This window comes from Ovis aries, chromosome 3, assembly GCF_016772045.2.
Source record: "Ovis aries strain OAR_USU_Benz2616 breed Rambouillet chromosome 3, ARS-UI_Ramb_v3.0, whole genome shotgun sequence".
Classification (NCBI taxonomy): domain Eukaryota; kingdom Metazoa; phylum Chordata; class Mammalia; order Artiodactyla; family Bovidae; genus Ovis; species Ovis aries.
In genome coordinates, this window is record NC_056056.1 from 196,443,038 (window position 1) to 196,467,856 (window position 24,819).

Genomic DNA, 24,819 nt, shown 5'->3' on the forward strand with positions numbered 1-24,819 from the left:
TCCTAGCCAAGCTCCATCCGTTCATTCTCTTCCTTACCTGTAATCACTCTCTCCCTACTGCAGCCGGTGTCTGTTCTCACCACGTCACTGCACCTGCTCTTCTGAGTCACCAGGCCCCTCCTGAAAGCTGCCAAGTCCAGTAGATGCTTTCAGCTCCAAGCGTTCTTGATCTCCCTTCTGTAATCCATATGTCACCACTTCCACTCCTTGAAACTTTCCATTTTGGAGCTTCTTAACGTCACTTCCTTGTGATTCTCCTCCTGCTCTTTGCTCTAAACCATCTGCCGCATAGTCACCTGGTAGCTTATCTCAGTGTTGATTCCTGGGCCTCCCCCAGGTCCATTCAACCAGAACCTCTGAGGATTAGAACAAGGAATCCACATCCGACTATCACTTCAGTGATTTTTTGTATGCATTAATGTCTTAGAACCACCGCCTGATATGATAATAATTCCTAGCTTATTTCCAGCCTAGACCTCGCTCCTGAGTTCTAGACTATATATCAAATTTCTTTCTAGACATATTTCTGCTGGAATATCCCTTCTGAGTGGTCCTCAAGAACTCAAATTCAACATTCCCAAAGAAGTCATTTTCCTCCAAATATTTGCCCCATCCCATGTGTTCCTCTCTTATTGATTGATTTGTTGTTGTTACTGTTGCTGTTGAGTCGCTAAGTCACATCCAACTCTGCAACCACCTGGACTGCAGCACACCAGGCTCCTCTGTCCTCCGCTATACCCTGGAGTTTGCTCAAATTCATGTCCACTGTGTCAGTGAATGGTACCAGCATCCAAACAAACATCTGCACCAGAAACTTCAGAATCATCCTACCATAACCAGTAAATAAATTGTATTAATTATTCATTAAATATATCACAAAGCTATCCCCTTCCTCACTTCTCAGGTCCTAATATGAGCATTCATCGCTGCTACAAGAAGGATTGTTTTTTTTTTTAATGCAAATCATATTATGTTTCTTTCTTGCAGAAAATCTTCTCAAGGCTCAAAAATCTGAGAAGACAGATCCTAAGCCTGTTGCCTGGTTTTCGAGACCCTTCTTGATCTGAGCCCTGCCCACCCACTGCTCACCATGAGTTGCCTGGTGTGTCCTCAGTCACTTCAGCATCTCCAACTCTTTCCACCCTGTGGACTACAGTCCTCCAGGCTCCTCTCTCCATGGGATTCGCCAGGCAAGGATGCTGGAGTGGGTTGTCATACCCTCCTCCAGGGAATCTTCCCAACCGAGGGACTGAACCTGCATCTCCTGTGTCTCCTGCATTGCAGGCAGATTCTTTACTGCTGAGCCACCAGGGAAGCCCAGGCTTACTGTTCTCTAATTGAGCCAGGCTCTTTCAGGTCTCCATACATGCCCCTCTCTCTCCCTACAATGTCCCCTTCCCTGTTTACCTAACAAACTCCTACTTACGTTTACACTCTTAGCTCAAGACTTCCACGAAGAAACCATCTCTGGGGGACTTCCCTGGTAGTCCAGTGGTTAAGACTCTGCACTCCACTGCAAGAGGCACAGATTTGATCCCTGGGCAGGGAAGTAGGATCCGGCATGCCTGATGGGGTGGCCAAAAAGAGAAACCATCCTTGATTCCTTGGGGTCAACAAGCTACTCCTTCTACCATATTCCCATACCTTCTCTACTGAATTGCTCTTATAGCCTACATCTCTTTCTCCATCTTAATTCCTTCAATGGAAACATTTTATTTATTTATCTTTATCACCTAACATTCAATAAACATTGCTTATGTGAATGAATAATAGTACTGATATTTACATAGTGCACTGTATTTATGAAGAACTCCTTATTTGATACTTATTTCTGTTTTTATTACTGCAAGTTGCCAGTGAGTCACGCTTCTTTCCTTTCTTAGATTTAACATTCTGTTTAGCTTTTTATAGAATATCCCATATAGAAGAGAAAAAAAAAATGGCATGAGCCCAAGACCAGCATAGCAGTATATGAAAATAGCTGCTTTCTGGATAACTGTCTACCTGGCTTAAAGAATAGTAAGATTTGTAGTTCAATTGAGTGAGATATTGAAGGACAGAAAGGATTAAGCATTGTCTGTAATTGCTAAAGGGCCTTATGGCGTCTTCTTTTGAATATAAGTTCTTCCTAGAAAAAGCAATATGGATAAAAATAATCGTAGTACCTAGAAAATCAGATACTATAGCTGAATGAACTGGAGGAAAAAACAAACTTACAATCATGAATTATGTGTGTAGCTGTAAGTGATAAAGGTTATCAGATCTCATGCCCTAAGCCCAAGGAATAAATGAAAGAAAATGAAAAAGGGAATGAAAATGAAAAGGGAGTCATTTTCTCCCTCATTGTTAGTGTTTTGGGCATCTCAGGTCTCTCAGTGGGTAAAGAATCCACCTGCCAAAATTTAGGAGATGCAGGTTTGATCCCTGGGTCCAGAAGATCCCCTGGAGGAGGGCATGGCAACCCACTCCAGTATTTTTGCCTGGAGGATTTCATGGACAGAGGAGTCTGACGGGCTACAGTCCCCAGGGTCACAGAGAGTTGGACACAACTGAAGTGACTAAGCATGCCTGTTATTGTTTTACTTTCTGAATAGATGATGTTTCTTTAATATTTTGAGTCACTGCTTGCTTAAAGCAAGAGATTTTCTCCCAGCTCATCTTATTATAGAAAACTATGTGCATGTACATATATGCATATATTTCCAGATGTGTCTTTCTGAGCCCAACTTTATCATTTGTACAGAGTAGATAGAAATAGCTCTTTATCTTGCTTTTTTGTTTGTTTTAGTAGTATTTATTTGGCTGCATCAGTTCTTAGCTGTGGCATGCAGGATCTTTGTTACATCATGTGAGATCTTTCACTGTGGTGCATGGACTTCCTATTATTAGTTGTGGTCCATGGTACTCGGGCTTAGTTGGTCTGTGGCACATGGGATCTCAGTTCCCTGACCAGGGATCGAATCCATGTCCTCTGCATTGCAAAGCAGATTCTTAACAACTGGACCACAAGGGAAACCCCTGTGTATATTTTTTACTAGAGTATTTTAAGAAAGTTTCCTGGGTAAGCAATCTTCATAACAGGGTGATTTTAACTTTTTTATAATTGTGATAACATTCATCATAAGCAAAATGTAATGATTTATGAATTTGTCAGCAATATTTAACATGCTCAGAAGATTAGATGATGTTCTAAATATTGATTAAAATAAAAGAATCCCTTCTGTTCATAAGTAAAAAGTTTGGTGCTAAATATTTTGATAGCTGGAGAAATTCTCCTTTATGCTATTACCCTGTGGTAACTAGCTTTGTTATGATTAGAGATTCTTTATCTGCAGTTTATTTATCCAATTTAAGTAATAGACACTTTTCATGAACCTAATTATACGTCTCATCCTAGGCTAGGGAAACTGGGGATAAAAAGAAATACAAATGCAGGTTATGGCCCTCAAGGCATCACAGTACTCAAGTTGAGGTAGAGGGGAGTAGATAAGAGATAAAATATATTTTATTGGTAATAGATGATATCATAGATGGTGCACAAGATGGAAGAAAGCTTGTAAAAAAGACATCCATCTTGCAACCAAGGCAGGGGGAGGGTAGGTAGGTCTTTCTGGGAGAAAGCATTACCTGAGTTGTGTTGTTAATCAACGGTACCTCTTATAAGCATTAATTTTTTTGATCATTTATTAAAGTATAGTTCATTTACAATGTTGTATTCCTGACTGCTATGCAGCAAAGTGAGTTGGTTATTCATATACATATGAAAGTTGAAAGTGTTAGTAGCTTTGACTCTTTGTGACCCTAAGGACTGTAGCCCGCCAGGCTCTTCTGTCCATGGAATTCTCCAGACAGGAATATTGGAATGGGTAGGCATTCCCTTCTCCAAGACACTTTCCTGACCTAGGGATTAAACCCAGGTCTCCTGCATTGCAAGCAGATTCTTTACTGTCTGAACCACCGTGGAAGCCCATGTAGATTACACATCCATATACACACAGAGATACTCTTTTCCGTATTCTTCACCGTTATGGTTTAGCAAAGGATTTGAATATGGTTCCCTGTGCTGTATAGTAGAGCCTTGTTGTTTATCCATGCTGTTGCTAATCCCAAACTCCCAGTCCATCCGTCTCCCAGCCCCCTCTCTCCTGGTGACCTCCAGTCTTTTCTCTATGTCCATGGTTCTGTTTATGCTTCATCTCTGGGGTCCTTTGTGTCATATTTTGCATTCCGCATGAAAGGGGTATTTGTCTTTCTGACTTCTTCCCTTAGGGTGATAATTTCTCCTTTCATCCATGTTGTGGCAAATGGTGTTATTTTGTTCTTTTCTATGGCTGAATAGTATTCCATTATATATGTATATATACTACATCTTTATCCATTCATCTGTCGATAGACTTTTAGGTTGTGTGCATGAATTGGCTATTGTAAATGGTGCTACTATGAACAAAGGGATACATGTATCTTTCTGATTTATTATTTTGTTTGGATATATGCCAAAGAATGGGATGGCTGGATCATATGGTAATTGTATTTTTTTGTTTTCTAAGGAATCTCTATACTGTTTTTCACTGTGGCTGCACTAAGTTATATATCTACATACATTTACATGCTACATACATCCATATACATACTACATACCTAGTATGTACATACTACATACAGTAACATACTAACTTATATGTCTGCATACATAACTTACACACCTAACTTACATTTCCTACAAAGTGTAAGAAATTCCCCTTTTCTCCAAACCCTCTCCAGCATTTGTTATTTGTAAATTTTTAATGATGGCCATTCTGATCAGCATGAGATGGTACCTCACTGTAGTTTTGATTTGCATTTCTCTAAAAATTAGCAATGCTAAGCATCTTTTCATGTGCCTGCTGGCCATCTGTATTTCTTCTTTGGAGAAATACCTCTGTAGGTCTTCTGCCCATTTTTCAATTGGGTTGTTTGTTTTTCTGGTGTTGAATTATATGGGTATATTTTGAAAATTAAGCCCTTGTCAGTTGCATTTTTTGCAAACTTTTCCTCCCATTCTTTCATTGCTTTTACTGTTCAGTCACCCACTCATGTCTGACTCTGGGACCCCATGGACTGCAGCACGCTAGGCTTCCCTGTCCTTCACTATCTCCTGGAGTTTGCTCAAACTCATGCCTATTGAGTCAGTGATGCCATCCAACCATCTCTTCCTCTGTCGTCCCCTTCTGCTCCTGCATTCAATCTTTCCCAGCATCAGGGTCTTTCCTAATGAGTCAACTCTTCACATCAGGTGGCCAAAGTATTGGAGTTTCAGCTTCAGCATCAGTCCTTCCAATGAATATTCAAGATTGATTTTCTTTAGGACTGTTATCCAAGGGACTCTCAAGAGTCTTCTTCAACACCACAGTTCAAAAACACCAATTCTTTGATGCTCAGCCTTCTTTATGGTCCAACTTTCATATCCATACATCAGTTCAGTTGCTGAGTCGTGTCCGACTCTGCGACCCCATGAATCACAGCACGCCAGGCCTCCCTGTCCATCACCAACTCCCGGAGTTCACTCAGACTCACATCCATCGAGTCTGTGATGCCATCCAGACATCTCATCCTCTGTCGTCCCCTTCTCCTCCTGCCCCCAATCCCTCCCAGCATCAGAGTCTTTTCCAATGAGTCAGCTCTTCACATGAGGTGGCCAAAAGACTAGCACTTCAGCTTTAGCATCATTCCTTCCAAAGAAATCCCAGGGCTGATCTCCTTCAGAATGGACTGGTTGGATCTCCTTGCAGTCCAAGGGACTCTCGAGAGTCTTCTCCAACACCACAGTTCAAAAGCATCAATTCTTTGGCACTCAGCCTTCTTCACAGTCCAACTCTCACATCCATACATGACCACAGGAAAACCATAGCCTTGACTAGAAGGACCTTAGTCGGCAAAGTAATTTCTCTGCTTTTGAATATACTGTTTAGGTTGGTCATAACTTTTCTTCCAAGGAGCAAGCGTCTTTTAATTTCATGGCTGCAGTCACCACCTGCAGTGATTTTGGAGCCCCCAAAAATAAAGTCTGACACTATTTCCACTGTTTCCCCATCTATTTCCCATGAAGTGATGGGACCAGATGCCATGATCTTTGTTTTCTGAATGTTGAGCTTTAAGCCAACATTTTCACTCTCCTCTTTCACTTTCATCAAGAGGCTTTTTAGCTCCTCTTCACTTTCTGCCATAAGGGTGGTATCATCTGCATATCTGAGGTTACTGATATTTCTCCTGGCAATCTTCATTCCAGCTTGTGTTTCTTCCAGTACAGCGTTTCTCACGATGTACTCTGCATAGAAGTTTAATAAGCAGGGTGACAATATACAGCCTTGATGTCCTCCTTTTCCTATTTGGAACCAGTTTGTTGTTCCATGTCCAGTTCTAACTGTTGCTTCCTGACCTGCATACAGATTTCTCAAGAGGTAGGTTAGGTGGTCTGGTATTCCCATCTCTCTCAGAATTTTCCACAGTTTATTGTGATCCACACAGTCAAAGGCTTTGGCATAGTCAATAAAGCAGAAATAGATGTTTTTCTGGAACTCTCTTGCTTTTCCATGATCCAGCGGATGTTGGCAATTTGATCTCTGGTTCCTCCGCCTTTTCTAAAACCAGCTTGAACATCAGGAAGTTCACGGTTCACGTATTATTGAAGCCTGGCTTGGAGAATTTTGAGCATTACTTTACTAGCATGTGAGATGAGTGCAATTGTGCGGTAGTTTGAGCATCCTTTGGCATTGCCTTTCTTTGGAATTGGAATGAAAAGGGACCTTTTCCAGTCCTGTGGCCACTGCTGAGTTTCCCAATTTGCTGGCATATTGAGTGCAGCACTTTCACAGCATCATCTTTCAGGATTTGAAACAGCTCAATTAGAATTCCATCACCTCCACTAGCTTTGTTCATAGTGATGCTTTCTAAGGCCCACTTGACTTCACATTCCAAGATGTCTGGCTCTAGGTGAGTGATCACATCATCATGATTATCTGGGTCGTGAAGATCTTTTTTGTACAGTTCTACCGTGTATTCTTGCCACCTCTTGTTAATATCTTCTGCTTCTGTTAGGTCTATACCATTTCTGTCCTTTATGGAGCCCATCTTTGCATGAAATATTCCCTTGGTATCTCTAATTTTCTTAAAGAGATCTCTAGTCTTTTCCATTCTGTTGTTTTCCTCTATTTATTTGCATTGATCACTTAAGAAGGCTTTCTTATCACTTCTTACTATTCTTTGGAACTCTGCATTCAGATGCTTATATCTTTCCTTTTCTCCTTTGCTTTTCACCTCTCTTCTTTTCACAGCTATTTGTAAGTCTTCCCCAGACAGCCATTTTGCTTTTTTGCAGTTCTTTTCCATGGGTGACTACTGGAAAAACCAAGCTTTGACTAGATGGACCTTTGTTGACAAAGTAATGTCTTTGCTTTTTAATATGCTTTCTAGGTTTGTCAAAGCTTTTCTTCCAAGGAGCAAGCTTTTTAAAATTTCATGGCTGCAGTCACCATGTGCAATGATTTTAGAGCCCCCCAAAAGAAAGTCTGTCACTGTTTTCATTGTTTCCCCATCTATTTGCCATGTTTGTTTTGCTTATGGTTTTCTTTGCTGTGCAAAAGTCTTGTAAATTTGATGAGGTCCCATTTGTTTATTTTTGTTTTTATTTCTGTTGCCTTGGGAGTATTTCTTGAAACTGGTAAACTGCAGCACTGACGCTGCCCTCATTCCTTCCTGCTATAGCTCTGTTAGAATATTAGGTACAAGAGGTTTGGGGCCATAAGAGGCAGAAACTGATGATTTACCCATCTTTTCTTCCCACTTAAAGCCCCCTTAGTTTTGTTGTTGTTGTTGTTGCTGTTGGATGCATGGATGCATGAACTAAAGACATATCTCCCAGACATGCTTTAACTTAGATATGAGCTCTTCAAGTGGGTTTTGCTGAGTGGGATGTAAACAGAGAAATGTATGGCAGATTATGGGAAATTTCCTTAATAGATGGTTAGCAAATACTTGATTCTGCTTATTTCCTCTTCTTTGAACTGTTGCTTGAGATGTGGATTAGACGACTCTACCTCCTGCAATACTTTGGCCACCTGATGCGAAGAGCCGACTCTTTGGAAAAGACCCTGATGTTGGGAAAGATTGAGGGCAGGAGGAAAAGGGAGTACAGAGGACAAGATGGTTGGATGGCATCATTGATTCAATGGACATAAGGTAGAGTAAATTCAGGGAGATAGTGACAGACAGAGAAAGAAGCCTGGTGTGCTGAAGTCCATGGGATCACGAAGAGTCGGACGTGACGGAGTGACTGAACAAGAATAACAACCTCCATCTGGGCTGAGGAAGACAAAGCCTACACCCCAGGGATGCAGAGCAGACACCTGGTTATACTTTGGGTCTCCTAGGACTTCAGGCAGCAGCACTAACATAACAACTCTAGAGTGCTTTCTTCAGACTTGCAAGTGAGGGAGAAAGTAAATTCCATCTCGATTAAGCTAATGCTGTTTGGGGAAATCAGGGTGATCTGCCGCTCTCAGCCCAACCTAATCTTATGCATCACATTGATCTTACTCCCCAGCACTTACCACACACTGCCTATCCCATGTCAGATAGTAGTTTTTTGAATGAATAAATTCATGAATATATGAATGTCCACACACACATCAAAATTACTTACCCAAACTTTGCTTTATGCTTCAATAACTCCTAATTATTTTTTTGGATGAATTAGGTAGTCTTATGCTGTACCTCGTTATTTCCTGGGAGTGAGGCAGGCTGCTTTAATACATTCTGGGAATTAGACAATTTCTTTGATATCTTAATTTGAAGTACAGCAGGCAAAAGTTAGTTGACTGCCCAAATAGTCATACTACTTTACTATGACTACACATTGCCAATGTGCTATCATATTATTGCAAACAAAAAGCAAAACAGACAGAAAACTTGGATCAAAATAAGCATCTTTGCCAACTGTGCGCTGTTGGATATGTGTTGTGTTGTGCTTGTCTTCTCTCTACCCAGGTCTCAGGGAGAGGGTTTGAACACCAGCTATGCCAGTATCATCAACTTTCTCCCAGCTACATGCTTTGTAGAAAAGCACTGCTTATTAGGGGCAAGACACAGTTTTCAAGAAGATTTATATCATCTGGTTTGTTCTATATACAATGAAGTCTAAAGAGTAAACATCTTAGAAAACATTTAAAAAAAAAAAACCTTCTAAATGGTTCCAGTTCAGTAATAGGAGTGCATTTTATTAAGCATTTTGAAATGCAGCAAAGAGCATTAGACTCAGAGATCTCAGCCTTATGTCGCTTCAGCATCGGTGGTTTTCACTTTCCATCTCTCTGTAAAATGGCGGAATAGTTACCCAGCACGTTTCATTGTGTGTGTTGAAACAGATAATATCTTGAAATAGCTTGAACTGTTCAGATATAAATGTTTTAAAGCAAACATGGCATTTGTCTAGAGTAGGGAAAAAAGGAAGGTCATTTAAATTAGTAGTAATTTGCATGCTTTCTCCATCTCTGGGCAGCTTGCTGTGATTTTTTTTTTCCTCCAAAGACCATCACTTATTTTCAAAATGACTACTCCAAAATAAAACTAGAACAGCAGCTTTTGTTTTGAAATAGTTGTGGAGGAGAATTTTCCTCCATGAAATTATGCTTAATTCAGGGATGGAAATGGATTGCTTTTAGAAACAGAAGAGAGGAAGGAAGGAAAGGAGGGAGGAGAGAAGGAAAGGAAGGAAGGAAGAGAAGAAAAGAAGGCAGAGGGAAGAAAGAAAGTGAACAGAATCCTACTGTTCCATGACTCTGATTATCTGCAAGGTAAAGCTTGTGCTTAGCTGTTCAGTCATGTCCAACTCTTTGCCACCCAATGGACTGCAACCTGCCAGGCCCTCTGACCATGCGGATTCTCCAGGCAATACCAGAGTGGCTTGCCATGCTTTCCTCCAGGGGATCTTCCCAACTGAGGGATCGAACCCAGGTCTCCCACATTGCAGAAGGTCTCTTTACTGTCTGAGCCACCAGGGAAGCCCAGGTTAAAGTCAAATTGATTTTCCAAATTTTTTCTTTTTGTTTCTGCTCGATCCCCTCCTTATAGAAAATTTTACTGGATATTTCTTTCTTTTTGGACCATAAGAATTTATCATCATGAATAGCTTTCTCTTTTCCAGTTCCTTCATATTAAAAACTTAATGGTTGCAGTGCTGCAGGAGTAAATACAATCCAGTGCAATGATGAAGCTGATTGAGAAGGGAGAGGCTGGAGGAGACTATTTAAGGAGATGGGTTAGAGAAAGGGGCTGAGCAATTCACAGAATGGAGGCTCTCCATCAAGCAATTAGAATGACTCTCAAAATTGTTTCAAGATATTTATGTACCTAAACAGTAGCCTTCGGAGAAGGCAATGGCACCCCACTTCAGTACTCTTGCCTGGAAAATCCCATGGATGGAGGAGCCTGGTAGGCTGTAGTCCATGGGGTCGCTAGGAGTCGGACACGACTGAGCAACTTCCCTTTCACTTTTCATTTTCATGCATTGGAGAAGGAAATGGCAACCCACTCCAGTGTTCTTGCCTGGAGAATCCCAGGGACGGGGGAGCCTGGTGAGCTTCTGTCTATGGGGTCGTACAGAGTCAGACACGACTGAAGCAACTTAGCAGTAGCAGCAAATAGTAGCCTCATGTATTCAGGAAGAACTCATTGAATCAAAATTGCTATAACTTGAACAGGCCTAATTTTCTTTTATTATATTTTACAGATGAGGAAGTAGAGGCAAAACCAGCTGTAGAGTTTGCATAAATGAAAACGTCAGGCTCCTTGTTCAAAAATTATTAGGCAGGTCTTCCTTGGTGGCCCAGTGGTTAAGAATCTGCCTGCCAATGCAGGGGACACAAGTTCAGTCCTTGGTCTGAGAAGATCCTGCATGCCGTGGGGCGAGTAAGCCGGTGGTCTGCAACAAGAGAAGCCACCTCAAAGAGAAGCCTAAGCTCCACAGGCAGCAAGTCACCCTCGCTTGTGGAACTAGAGAAAGCCTGCATCAGCAATGCCGCAGCGGAGCCCAGATAATAAGGAAATAAACTGCTAAGAGTCGGACACAACTGAGTGACTGAACTGACTAACTGAAACTGCTAGTTGCTCAGTCTTTGAGATCCCGTGGACTGTATGGACTTCTCCAGGCAAGAATACTGGAATGGGTTGCCAGTCCCTTCTCCAGGGGATCTTCCCAACCCAGGGATCAAACCCATATCTCTTATGTTTCCTGCATTGACAGGCAGGTTCTTTACCACTAGCACCATCTGGGAAGCCCCCAAAAGAGGTAAGTTCAGTTCAGTTCAGTCGCTCAGTATGTCCGACTCTCTGCGACCCCATGGACTGCAGCACGCCAGGCTTCCTTATCCATCACCAACTCCCAGAACTTACTCAAACTCATGTCTATTGAGTCGGTGATGGCATCCAACCTTCTCTTCCTCCATTGTCCCCTTCTCCTCCTACCTTCAATCTTCCCCAGCATCAGGGTCTTTTCAAATGAGTCTGTTCTTTGCATCAGGTGGCCAAAGTATTAGAGTTTCAGCTTCAGCATCAGTCCTTCCAATGAATATTCAGGACTGATCTCCTTTAGGATGGACCGCTTGGATCTCCTTGCAGTCCAAGGGACTCTCAAGAGTCTTCTCCAAATACTGTAGTTCAAAAGCATAAATTCTTCAGCGTTCAGCTTTCTTTAGAGTCCAACTCTCACATCCATACATGACTACTAGAAAAACCATAGCCTTAACTCGACAGACCTTTGTTGGCAAAGTAATGTCTCTGCTTTTTAATATGCTGTCTAGGTTCGTCACAGCTTTTCTTCCAAGGAGCAAGCGTCTTTTAATTTCATGGCTGCAGTCACTATCTGCAGTGATTTTGGAGAACCCCCCAAAATAGTCTGTCTCCATTTCCATTCTTTCCCCATCTATTTGCCATGTAGGGATGGGACCAGATGCCATGATCTTCGTTTTCTGAATGTTGAGCTTTAAGCTAACTTTTTCACTCTCCTCTTTCACTTTCGTCAAGAGGCTCTTTAGTTTTTCTTTGTTTTCTGCCATAAGGGTGGTATCATCTGCATATCTGAGGTTATTGATATTTTCCCTGGCAACCTTGATTCCAGCTTGTGCTTCATCCAGTCCAGTATCTCTCATGATGTACTCTGCATATAAGTTAAATAAGCAGGGTGACAATATACAGCCTTGATGTTCTCCTTTCCCGATTTGAAACCAGTCTGTTGTTCCATGTCCAGTTCTAACTATTGCTTCTTAACCTACATACAGATTTCTGAGGAGGCAGGTCAGGTGGTCTGGTATTCCCATCTCTTAAAGAATTTTACACAGTTTGTTGTGATCCATACAGTCAAAGGCTTTGGCATAGTCAAAAAAGCAGAAGTAGATGTTTTTCTGGAACTCTCTTTTTCGATGATCCAGCGAATGTTGGCAATTTGATGTCTGATTCCTCTGCCTTTCTTAAATTCAGTGTGAACATCTAGAAGTTCACGGTTCACATACTTTTGAAGCCTGCCTTGGAGAATTTTGAGCATTACTTTGCTAGCATGTGAAATGAGTGCAATTTTGCGGTAGTCAGACAGGTTAAATTACTTGCCTGATGTGATGAAACTGGTTAGAAGAGCTAGCCTCCTAGTTCTTTGTCTGAATTTTCTTTTTTTCTCCACATTCTATTATTTTTCCATATTTACCTGATGTCCCACTTAGAATAGTATATATTCATTCATCTTTAATTTAATAAATATATTTAATGAATACAGAGTATCTGGCAGGAACTATATTAAGAATCAAATAAATAAGACAATTCTTTTCCTTAAGTACTATTTAACACTGGGTGCAGAAAAAGGATTTAAGGGGGGGAAATCCATTTCTATAGAGGTGCAGAAGGTGAAGCTCTTGTATTCTACCACTGAGAGTTAAAGAGTGAAGTGAAAAAAAAAAAAAACAGGCGTAGTGAAAGTAATAGTCGTTAAGTCGTCTCTGACTCTTTGTGACCCCGTGAATGTAGCCTACAAGGCTCCTCTGTCCACGGACTTCTCCAGGCAAGAATACTAGAGTGGGTAGCCATTCCCTTCTCCAGGAGATCTTCCCTACCCAGGGTTCGAATCTAGGTCTCCTGTACTGTAGGCAGATTGTTTACCATCTGCACCATCAGGGAAGCCCCAGTTGAGAGTTAGATAGATATTAATTTTCTGAAGGGCATCTCGGCCATATTTGACAGATGTCTTAAAATGGGTATATCCTTTGGCCCAGAAATAATACTTCTTGGAATTTATCCTAAGGCAATAATAAAAAAACGTGGCAAAGTTATATATACAGAGTTGTTCATCAGAATAACTTTTTTTCTCATAAAGGCTCAAGAATTTGGGTTTTTTAGGCACATTTTTGTATATCTATGCTCTTAACACATGGCCATTAAAAATGTGGTTTTAGAAGACTATTATCACAGGGAAATATAATTGGCTGCTTATGACTAGAAAAGCAGGGGAGGACATATACCTAAATCTTGCTGTGATTAACTTTTAGTTTAGTTTTTTTCTTTAGAAACTCATCATATTTTCTAATAGATCTTTATGGAGTATATTTTATTTTCATTATAAAATAAGTTTCATTTCACCTGTATTTAGCTATGAAAATTTACATTTTCTAAAATTCCTAGAGAAGCATAGCAATTTTATATTTTTCCATTGGAAAAAATTAATAAAGTTTCATGTACAAAGCCTTATGATAGACTAAACTCAGTGTCCATCATAAACTTGGGTGAATTGAAATATTTCCCTTATGGTTGAAAGAATGATATAGGTCATATAAGCTAAATCTCTGTAGAAATTGACTCTACAGTAGTACCCTTGATAAATTTTATCTAAACTTAATGAGTTTAGAGACAGATTCATTTTATTCATGAAAAACTGGATTTTTAGATAAATTGTAACAAATAGAAGCCAATTTGGAATCAGAATACCAATATTCTGTAACTACCCTATAGATAATTGTGTTTGGAAAAAGAAAAAGGGAGTGGGTGTATTACTGGATAGATGCTTTTTAAAAAATTCATCCAAATTGAATAATTGACTTTTGGCTACTGTATGTTTAGTGTCACTATTCACCAGAGATTCTGTTTTTTAATGTCTGGATATGAAAGTTAGAAGCACTTCACCCAGAATACTCTCATAGGGACTGATCTACCAGACTATCCATAAAAATACCCAGGACAAGAGTTCATTTAGAACCTCACCCAGTAACATTTTCTATTCGTAACTCTATAGGAAAGACTGCTTTATGATCATTACATTAATATTTTGTAAAGTGAAAAGGCAACTTTCAATAATTATTATGAACTTATGCTCAACATCACTCATTATCAGAGAAATGTAAATCAAAACCGCAATGAGGTACCATTTCACACCAGTCAGAATGGCTGCAATCCAAAAGTCTACAAGCAATAAATGCTGGAGAGGGTGTGGAGAAAAGGGAACCCTCTTACACTGTTGGTGGGAATGCAAACTAGTACAGCCACTATGGAGAACAGTGTGGAGATTCCTTAAAAAAACTGTAAATAGAACTGCCTTATGACCCAGCAATCCCACTGCTGGGCATACACACCAAAGAAACTAGAATTGAAAGAGACACGTGTACCCCAATGTTCATCGAAGCACTGTTTATAATAGCCAGGACATGGAAGCAACCTAGAGGTCCATCAGCAGATGAATGGATAAGAAAGCTGTGGTACATATACACAATGGAGTATTACTCAACCATTAAAAAGAATACATTTGAATCAGTTCTAATGAGGTGGATGAAACTGGAGCAGATTATTCAGAGTGAAGTAAGCCAGAAAGAAAAATACCAGTACAGTATACTAACACATATATATGGAATTTGGAAAGATGGCAATGATGACCCTGTATGCGAGACAGCAAAAGAGACGCAGATGTACAGAACAGACTTTTTGACTCTGTGGGAGAGGGAGAGGGCAGGATGATTTAGGAGAATGGCATTGAAACATGTATAATATTATATAAGAAATGAATCGCCAGTCTAGGTTTGATGCATGATACAGGATGCTTGGGGTTGGTGCACTGGGATAATCCAGAGGGATGGTATAGGGAGGGAGGTGGGAGGGGGGTTCAGGAGTGGGAACTTATGTACACCCATGGCGGATACATGTTGATGTATGGCAAAACCAATACAGTATTGTAAAGTAAAAAAAATAAAATAAAATTAGAAAAAAACTGTAAAAAAAATTATTATGAACTTATAGAAACCAGAAATGCATACACAATAATAATATTTTAAAAAGTTGAACCCATAGGAACAGAGACTGAACAGTGGTTGCAGGGGTCTGGGACAGGGGAGATGAGGGGGTAGGAAGATGTTGTAAAAGGGCATGAACTTTCAGTTATAACATCAATGAATGAACAAGTTCTGAGGATCAAATATACAGCATAGTAACTATAACTGGTAACACTGCACTGTATAATTAAGTTTGCTTAGAGTGAAACATAAATGTTTTTATAAAAGAAAAACAACCATGTGAGGTGATAGGAGAATCTTCTCATAACGTATATTTTGGACCCTTTAAATATCTTACAGTTTTGATGATTTAATTCAATAAAGCTGAAAAAATAGTATTAATAGTCTGGTGCCATTTTAAAATCCCAATTTTATTAGGAAAAATATATACAGAGAAAAATGTCTAGTGGATCAAAAGAAAATATTAATGGTAATTATCTTTGGGGAAAAGCTTATAATTTCAGAATAACAAAACTCTGAGAGGAAAATTCCTTTAGAACAATACTGAAGGCAACACACTACTGGAAAGAGTTGGGTAAGTTGCAAGAGTGTGCTGACTGACAAGGCTATTGCATTGGACCCGATCATCCCTTTACTCTAAAATCCCATTTTCTATCTTTTTGGTTTTTGCTTGTAAATATCTAAATATTTTGTACTAGTGGATCGCAACAATTTTTTTTTTTACTTTCAAAAGTTGTCATTCATAATTGTTATACTTTTAGTGTCCACTGACTAGAGGGAAATATGTATATAATTCTTTTATCCCAGCTGCTATACCTGTTCTGTGCCCCAGATTTCTAAGGAAAATAGTTTAGGAACTACTATTCTATATCTCGGTATTTGATACATAAAGTTGGTCCAGCACACTCTTCAAAGATAAAGATGATGCAAAATTACTTTTCCTTAAGAATGACGATCACGAAAACAATCACAAAAGCCTATGCTCTATAGCTTAGAACATGCTTTCTTATTCCAGAAAATATTTTAAAAATTTTGCTCACTCCTGGTCTTTTGTGAGTTCTTTGAAACCCACAACAATTCTTGTAGCATTTGTTATAATCACTCACTTGACCAGTTTTGTTACAATGCATTTAGATTGAGTTTATAAGTTAAGAATTATAGCTATGATAGTTTCTCCTCCTCTTAGTTTTTTCTGCCTGCTTGGCAAAACACAAACCAAGGTGTTATTTAACACCTGAGATCCCTTTTCAAGTATCACTGCATCCTTCTTCTCTATCCACTTCACAGCTCTCAGAGCTCATGATCCCTTTTAACCTTAGTGTAGTTTTACCTCTTCCCCCAGCCTACCTCCTTCTGAGCTCCTTCTTGGTCCCCATTTAATCCAGAGGACTACTGGTGAATTTTGCCAAATCTATCTTGTTAAAAAATGAGAGTGGAGAACATGGGAGAAACAAACTTTGCTTTAAAACATGTTGCTTTTTGGTTTGGGGAATTGCAGCTTAGAGAATACCCATTAAAATTAGTGTTACTTTTTTCACCTTAAAAGAACAAATGCAAAGAGAATCTTTTCAGGGATAAATTATGATATCATAAAGTAGGGGGAGATGGTAAGCAGAAAAAGAGCTTGTTACATACAAGGAAACCCCCAGGAGACTATCAGTTGGCTTTTCAGCAGAAAGTTTGCAAATCAGAGTGGAGCGCTATATTCAAAGTGCTAGAAGAAAAAACACACACAGGTGGAGACTGAACAACAGGCTTACGGATTCACTGCATTCTCAAATTCCAATGGAACTTTTCACAGAACTAGAACAAATGATTTAAAAATTTGAATGGAGAGACTTCCCTGATGGTCTAGTGGTTGAGACTCCATCTGCCAATGCAAGGGACATGGGTTCAGTCGCTGGTTGGTAGGATTCCATATGCTGTGAAGCATCTAAGCCCATGTGCCACAACTACTGAAGCCCAAGTACCCCAGAGCCTGTGCACCTCAATGAATAGTACCCCCACTCACCACAAAGCCCAAGAACAGCAACTTAGAGAAAGCCCAAGAACAGCAACGAAGTCCCAGCCAAAAAAAAAAAAAAAAAATTATATGGACCCACAAAAGACCTCAAACAGCCAAAGCAATCTTGAGAAAGACAAACAAAGCAGTGGTTTTGAACTATATTGCAAATCTGTAACAATCAGTATGTGCCTGCATGCTCAGTTATGTCTGACTCTTCCACCCCATGGAATGTAGCGCACCAGGCTCCTCTGTCCATGGAATCTTCCAGGCAAGAAAACTAGAGTGAGTTGCCATTTCCTTCTCCAGAGGATGCTCCTGGCTCAGGGATCAAAGTCATCTCTCTGGCATCTCCAGCATTGGTAAGTGGATTCTTTACCACTGAGCCACTGGGGAAGGTATTAAATTATTAATCTGACTCCAGAAGTAAAGGCTCAGTTCAGTTCAGTTCAGTTCAGTCGCTCAGTCATGTCTGACTCTTTGCAACCCCATGAACCACAGCACGCCAGGCCTCCCTGTCCATGACCAACTCCCAGAGTCCACCCAAACCCATGTCCATGGAGTCAGTGATGCCATCCAACCATCTTATCCTCTGTCATCCCCTTCTCCTCCTGCCCTCAATCTTTCCCAGCATCAGAGTCTTTTCAAATGAGTTAGCTCTTCGCATCAGGTGGCCGAAGTATTGGAGTTTCAGCTTCAACATCAGTCCTTCCAACGAACACCCAGGACTGATCTCCTTTAGGATGGACTGGTTGGATCTCCTTGAAGTCCAAGGGACTCTCAAGAGTCTTTTCCAACACCACAGTTCAAAAGCATCAATTCTTCAGTGCTCAGCCTTCTTTATAGTCCAACTCTCACATCCATACATGACTACTGGAAAAACCATAGCCTCGACTAGATGGACCTTTGTTGGCAATGTCTCTGCTTTTTAATAAGCTGTCTAGGTTGGTCATAACTTTCCTTCCAAGGAGTAAGCGTCTTTTCATTTCATGGCTGCAATCACTGTCTGCAGTGATTTTGGAGCCCAGAAAAATAAGGTCATCCACTGTTTCCACTGTTTCCCCGTCTATTTGCTGTAAAGTGTTGGGACCAGATGCCATGATCTTAGTTTTCTGAATGTTGAGCTTTAAGCCAACTTTTTCACTCTCCTCTTTCACTTTCATCAGGAGGCTCTTTAGTTCTTCTTCACTTTCTGCCATAAGGGTGGTGTCATCTGCATATCTGAGGTTACTGAAGCAAAAATAAACAAATGGTACCACATCAAATTAAAAAGCTTTTGCACAGAAAAGGAAGCCATTAACAAATGAAAAGGCAACCTACTAAATGAGAGAAAATATTTGAAATAAAATTTCCAGTAAGGGCTTAATATCCAAATTACATAAACAGAGCAAGCAACTCAATAGCAAAAAAAAAAAAAGCAACACTTTTCTTCCCCCCACACAGTTTGTGGGATCTTAGTTCCCTGACCAAGGATTGAATCTAGGCCCATGGCAGTGAGAGGTTGGAGTTCTAACCACTGGACTGCTGGGAAATTCCCCAAACAGGACAATTAAAACTTGGACAGATAATATAAACGACATTTTTCCAAAGAAAATATGCCTACATGCGTGCTAAGTCACTTCAGTTGTGTCCAGCTCTTTGCGACCCCATGGACTGTAGCCCACCAGGCTCCTCTGTCCATGGAATTATCCAGAAAACTGGAGTGGTTAGCCATTCCCTTCTCCAGGGGATCTTCCTGATCCAGGGGTTGAACCTGAGTCTCTTACATCTCCTGTGTTGACAGGTGGGTCCTTTACCACTGATGCCACTTGGGTAGCCCAACATAATGTTATATACAATGATTATCTCTCTCTCTCTCTTTTTTTAAAAGAACTAATCCAAGGAGAAAATTTTCATGAATAAATATTATTCGTAAAGTGGAGGAAGATGGTAAGCAGAAAAGGGTTGTATTGAGGGATGAAATCTATCCAAGTCATACCAAAAACTCTAGAAACTTTTATTTCAGATCTCATTATTATTTTAAAAAATATTTATTTATTTGACTGCTCCAGGTCTTAGTTGCGGCACGTGGGATCTGACATCTTCGTTGCAGGATGCAGGACCTTTAGTTGCAGCATGCGAGATCTAGTTCCCTGACCAAGGATCCTGCCTGGGCCCCCTTCATTGGGAGCTTGGAGTCAGCCATTGATCCATCAGGACCTGAACTCTCATTATTAATGGAAGGATGTGCAGGATTGAGAGATGTCAGTTAAGATTTCTAAGAAACAATAAGCCTACGTAGAAATGTTAACTAATGAAATAAAGACTATAACAGCAATTTTTTGGGAGTGAGAGGATGAAACTTTGAAGATGTAAGCATTCAAGGAAATGATTAGTTTCGCCTGATCTTTGGGTAGATAAGAAGCAAGCAGTAGTCATCAAAAGGGAAAAGGGAGGACATCTGGACCACCTGGTAGCATGCCAAACTGAGACAGAGACACTGAGGACTGGTTTTGCATTGACCCAATGGCTGAAGTTGGGAGAAAGTGAGCAGGAGGAAAAAAATGTATTTTTATTCATACTGTCTTTGTTATGCTTCCCTGGGAGCTCAGCTGGTAAAGAATCTTCCTGCAATATGAGAGACCTGGGTTCGATCCCTGAGTTGGGAAAGTCCCCTGGAGAAGGGAATGGCTACCCACTCCAGTATTCTGGTCTGGAGAATTCCATGGACTGTATAAGTCAGTCCAAAGAGTCAAACATGACCAATCGATATTCTCATTGTAATGCTACTTGGTCAATCAGTTACCTTCTACCACATCCCAAGAATGTTCCTTAGCCCTAAATATTGTGAAGAATTGCTTTTTTCTATAAAATATTATGATTAAAATTCCTGCTAAATGTTATATTCTGATAGTATAAACTCTTGCGTAAGATAGCAAAATCTACACTTTATTAACTTAGCAATTAAGAAAAATATTCAGTCAGATAAAAAATAAAAACATGAGTTCCTCAAGAAGTTAAAAAAAACTGTAGTTCCTCAAAAAGAATATCATATGATCCAGGAATTCCACTTCTATGTATATTACCAAAGAATTGAGACAGGGTCTCAAACAGATACTTATACACCAGTGTTCTCACCAGCATGATTTACAATAGCCAAAAGGTGGAAGTAATTCAAACGTTCATCAGTGGATGAATGGGTAAACAAAATGTGGTATATGCATACAAAGGAATGTATATATATTCAGTCCAAGAAAATAAAAGGAATGAAATTCTGATTCATCTTACTACACAGGTGAACCTTGATAACACAATGCTAAGTAGAATAAGCCAGACAAAAGAACGTACATTTTATGATTCATTTTAAATAAGGTACCTAGAATAGAAAAACTAATAGGACAAAAAGCATAATAGAGTTTACCAGGGGCTGGAGGAAGAAGAGAATGCAGCTATTGTTTAATGGGTATAGACTTTCTGAGAATAAAGTGCTGGAAATGGATAATGATAAAGGTTGCATAACATAGCAAAGGTACCAATGTCACTGAATTGTAACTTGAAAATGGTTGAAATAGTAAACTTTGTGCTATATATATTTTACCCCAATAAAAATACATTAACAATAAATATTAAAACAGCATTTAACTACCACAGAAACTTTGAGAAATGCCACAGCTTCATACCAGAAATGGCCCTTGTTTTTGAATATGCATTGTATTTAATCTTTCAAGCATATAATTCAACTTAATTTTATGTGTTTTTCAAACTTTGAGATTATTCATTTCCTCAAATTTCTCAGTCAGAGCCAGATGACTGAACACTCTACAGAGGGAAAATGTTCCGTGCTATTAACCAAACAAAGCTAAACAGAGACCTTAATAAGCTAATGTTCATTTCTTAAAATCTCCAAGGTCTAGTTTGCTGCCTTTTTCAAACGTAAATGATTATAAACCTTTCAACATGTCCCTGACCCAGGCTTCTTTGGGACACGGTTTTGAGGATACTGAACATATTACCTACATGGTGCAGTTTATGAATTGACCCCCACAATTGATTGATCCATTTACTTCCTTTTCATTCTTTCGTTATTTTATTCTGTCATTCTTGGCTCAATTCAACACTTTTTTATTGAGTATCAACATTGTGCCAATCACTCTGCTAAGTGCCACTCAGTGTCCCTGGTCAATTTCCTATGTCTAGCTATGAAAAATCGGAAATACGTCTGTTTAGCATTTACAGTTATCCTTGAGTCTTTCCAGTTAAAAAATTGCCCAGGGACTTCTGGTGGTCTGATGGTTAGGAATTCACCTGCCAATGCAGGGGAACGTGGGTTTGATTCCTGGGCCAGAAGGATCCCACATGCCACAGAGCAACTGAGCCTGCTATCCAGAACTACTGAGCCCACATGCTCTAGAGCCCGTGCTCTTCAACAAGAGAAGCCACTGCAATGAGACGCCTGCGTGACACCAGAGAGCAGCCCCCACTTGCCAGAACTAGAGAAAGCCTGCGTGCAGCAGTGAAGACCCAGGGCAGCCAAAAATACATGTATTAATTTTAAAAAAGAATTGCCCAGTTTCATGTGGACCCATCTCACTTTCTTATATGGAAATGACAGAAGAGGAGCTTCACAATGGAAATTGGCCACAGTTTAGGATGTGAAAGGAGGATCTTCAGCTCCTATCCAGGGATCTTTTCTCCTTTGCCCTCAAACTACAGTGAATTTGCTTTCTCTTCCAACCCTGCAGGTTGACAACATCTGCCCATCTCCACTTCTGCATCCTTACTTTTCGTGTAAGTGGATCTGTGGTTCCCAGGCCAGAAACACAGGATTCAGTATCTTCTGGGACTCCTCTTCCTCGGCAATTCTGTTTTTCCAAGGGAGGAATCTCCTTGACTTGCAAGTGCCAGAGGCTTGTTCATTTATTCATCAGAAATATACTGAGTATCTTCTTGCCTGTATTTGGCCAGGCACTATGGATCCAAAAATGAATGAAATTTGTTTCTTGACTAGAGAAACTGGACTCACACAAATCTAACAAAATGCAATGGACTAAGTGATATACTATCCTCTTTATAGAAATTCAAATATCTACTGAATGCTCATTTCCTACATAACATTGTTTTAACTGTTTACTGTGTGTTAACCTGCCATATATCCATAACAAACTTATGAGGTTGTCACTTACATTACCCTCGTTTTATAAAGGAACAGGCCCACAATTATGCAGATAAATCTGATAAATGGCAGATCTGGAATTTGAACACTGCAGTTTGACTTCAGAATTGGTACTGTTGGTCACTATTCTATGGTGCTTCCCTAGGTCTTATATAAGGAAGGAGACAAGAGGCCTCTCCTGGGAAAAATCACAATGGAAGTACTAATGAGCTGGGTCTTGATGGATGAGTCCCATTTCACTGAGCACCACGTTGAAGTGTGTATGTGTGAAGGTGGGCAGGAGAGCAGGGTTAGAAGGACCACCCCATAGATTGTAGCACTCCAGGCTCCTCTGTCTGTGGGATTCTCCAGGCAAGAATACTGGAATGGGTTGCCATTTCCTCCGCCAGGGATCTTCCCAATCCACCATTTGACCCGAATCTCCTGCACTGACAGGTAGATTCTTTACTGAGTCACCTGAATCCACTTTTCACATTCCCTTTGGAAAATCATCTCCAGCCCTAAGTCAATCTCAGCTTGGGTAAATTGAAACAGAGCATGATGTTTTTCTTGAGCATTCAGTATGATCTGCCCCAATCCATTAACTAATATTATTTAACATAAACCCCACATTATGTGGAGTTGTCACTCTCAGCAAGTCCAGAAGTGTTCCTGGCTTCCCACTCTCAAGGTCTTTTTATTTTTAATGCAAATACTCCAAGTGTGAATAACACTTTTGGCTAATTTACACTGAGGTGTTAGGGATTTTTTTTTTTTTGATGGCCCTTTTTTCCTCAGCAGGAACTTAAGGAGAGAGGTTAGAGAATAGGGAGGGAGGATATACAAAGGAAAAGAGGAAAGGAAAGAGGCAAGAAAAGGGAAAAGGTGGAATAAGCATAATTGAAACTGATAATACCTGATGGTTTTGTCATTTAACCACTTCACAGTTTTTACTTTTGGCACAATGATTTAGAATCATATCTTACGGAAGCACATCAAATGAGTTTATCGACACTTTTATTAACCCTTTTTTTAAACTTGAAGTGTAGTTGTTATACAATATTGTATGTTCAGTTCAGTTCAGTTCGGTCGCTCAGTCATGTCCGACTCTTTGCGACCCCATGAATCACAGTACGCCAGGCCTCCCTGTCCATCACCATCTCCTGGAGTTCACCCAGACTCACGTCCATCGAGTCAGTGATGCCATCCAGCCATCTCATCCTCTGTTGTCCCCTTTTCCTCATGCCCCCCAATCCCTCCCAGCATCAGTCTTTTCCAATGAGTCAACTCTTCTCATGAGGTGGCCAAAGCTCTGGAGTTTCAGCTTTAGCATCATTTCAAAGAATACCCAGGGCTGATCTCCTTCAGAATGGACTGGTTGGATCTCTTTGCAGTCCAAGGGACTCTGAAGAGTCTTCTCCAACACCACAGTTCAAAAGCATCAATTCTTCAGCGCTCAGCTTTCTTCACAGTCCAACTCTCACATCCATACATGACCACTGGAAAAACCATAGCCTTGACTAGACACACCTTTGTTGGCAAAGTAATGTCTGCTTTTCAATATTCTATCTAGGTTGGTCATAACTTTTCTTCCAAGGAGCAAGCGTCTTTTAATTTCATGGCTGCAGTCACCATCTGCACTGATTTTGGAGCCAAAAAAAATAAAGTCTGACACTGTTTCTACTGTTTCCCCATCTATTTCCCATGAGTGATGGGACCAGATGCCATGATCTTAGTTTTCTGAATGTTGAGCTTTAAGCCAACTTTTTCACTCTCCTCTTTCGCTTTCATCAAGAGGCTTTTAGTTCCTCTTCACTTTCTGCCATAAGGGTGGTGTCATCTGCATATCTGAGGTTATTGAGATTTCTCCCAGCAATCTTGATTCCAGCTTGTACTTTATCCAGCCCAGCGTTTCTCATGGTGTACTCTGAATATAAGTTAAATAAGCAGGGTGACAACATACAACCTTGATGTACTCCTTTTCCTATTTGGAACCAGTCTGTTGTTCCATGTCCAGTTCTAACTGTTGCTTCCTGACCTGCATATAGGTTTCTCAAGAGGCCAGTCAGGTGGCCTGTTATTCCCAACTACAGGTGTACAATATAGTGGTTTACAATTTAAAAAGTTATGTTCCATTTAAGGGCATCCTAGTGGTGCTCTTGGTAAAGAAGCCCCCGACAAAGCAGTGCAAGAGATGCAGGTTCAATCCCTGTGTCAGGAAAATTCCCTGCAGGAGGACATGGAAATCCACTCCAGTATTTTTGCCTGTAGAATCCCATGGACAGAGGAGCCTGATGGGCTACAGTCCATAGCGTCACACAGTCAGATGTGACTGAAGTGACTTAACACACACACACACACACACACACGCACTCCATTTATAGTTATTGTAGAAT

At 40.3% G+C, this 24,819-nt stretch overlaps 1 long non-coding RNA gene across 1 annotated transcript in view; it reads left to right on the top strand.

Moving 5' to 3' along the window:
- The window catches only part of LOC121819196 (uncharacterized), a 30,854-nt gene extending 6,765 nt beyond the window's left edge, over nt 1-24,089 (top strand). Inside the window, exon 3 of the long non-coding RNA XR_009599989.1 lies at nt 988-24,089. This is a non-coding gene — a long non-coding RNA (uncharacterized LOC121819196). The remainder of the gene's footprint in view (nt 1-987) is intronic.
- The last annotated feature ends 730 nt before the right edge of the window (nt 24,090-24,819 follow it).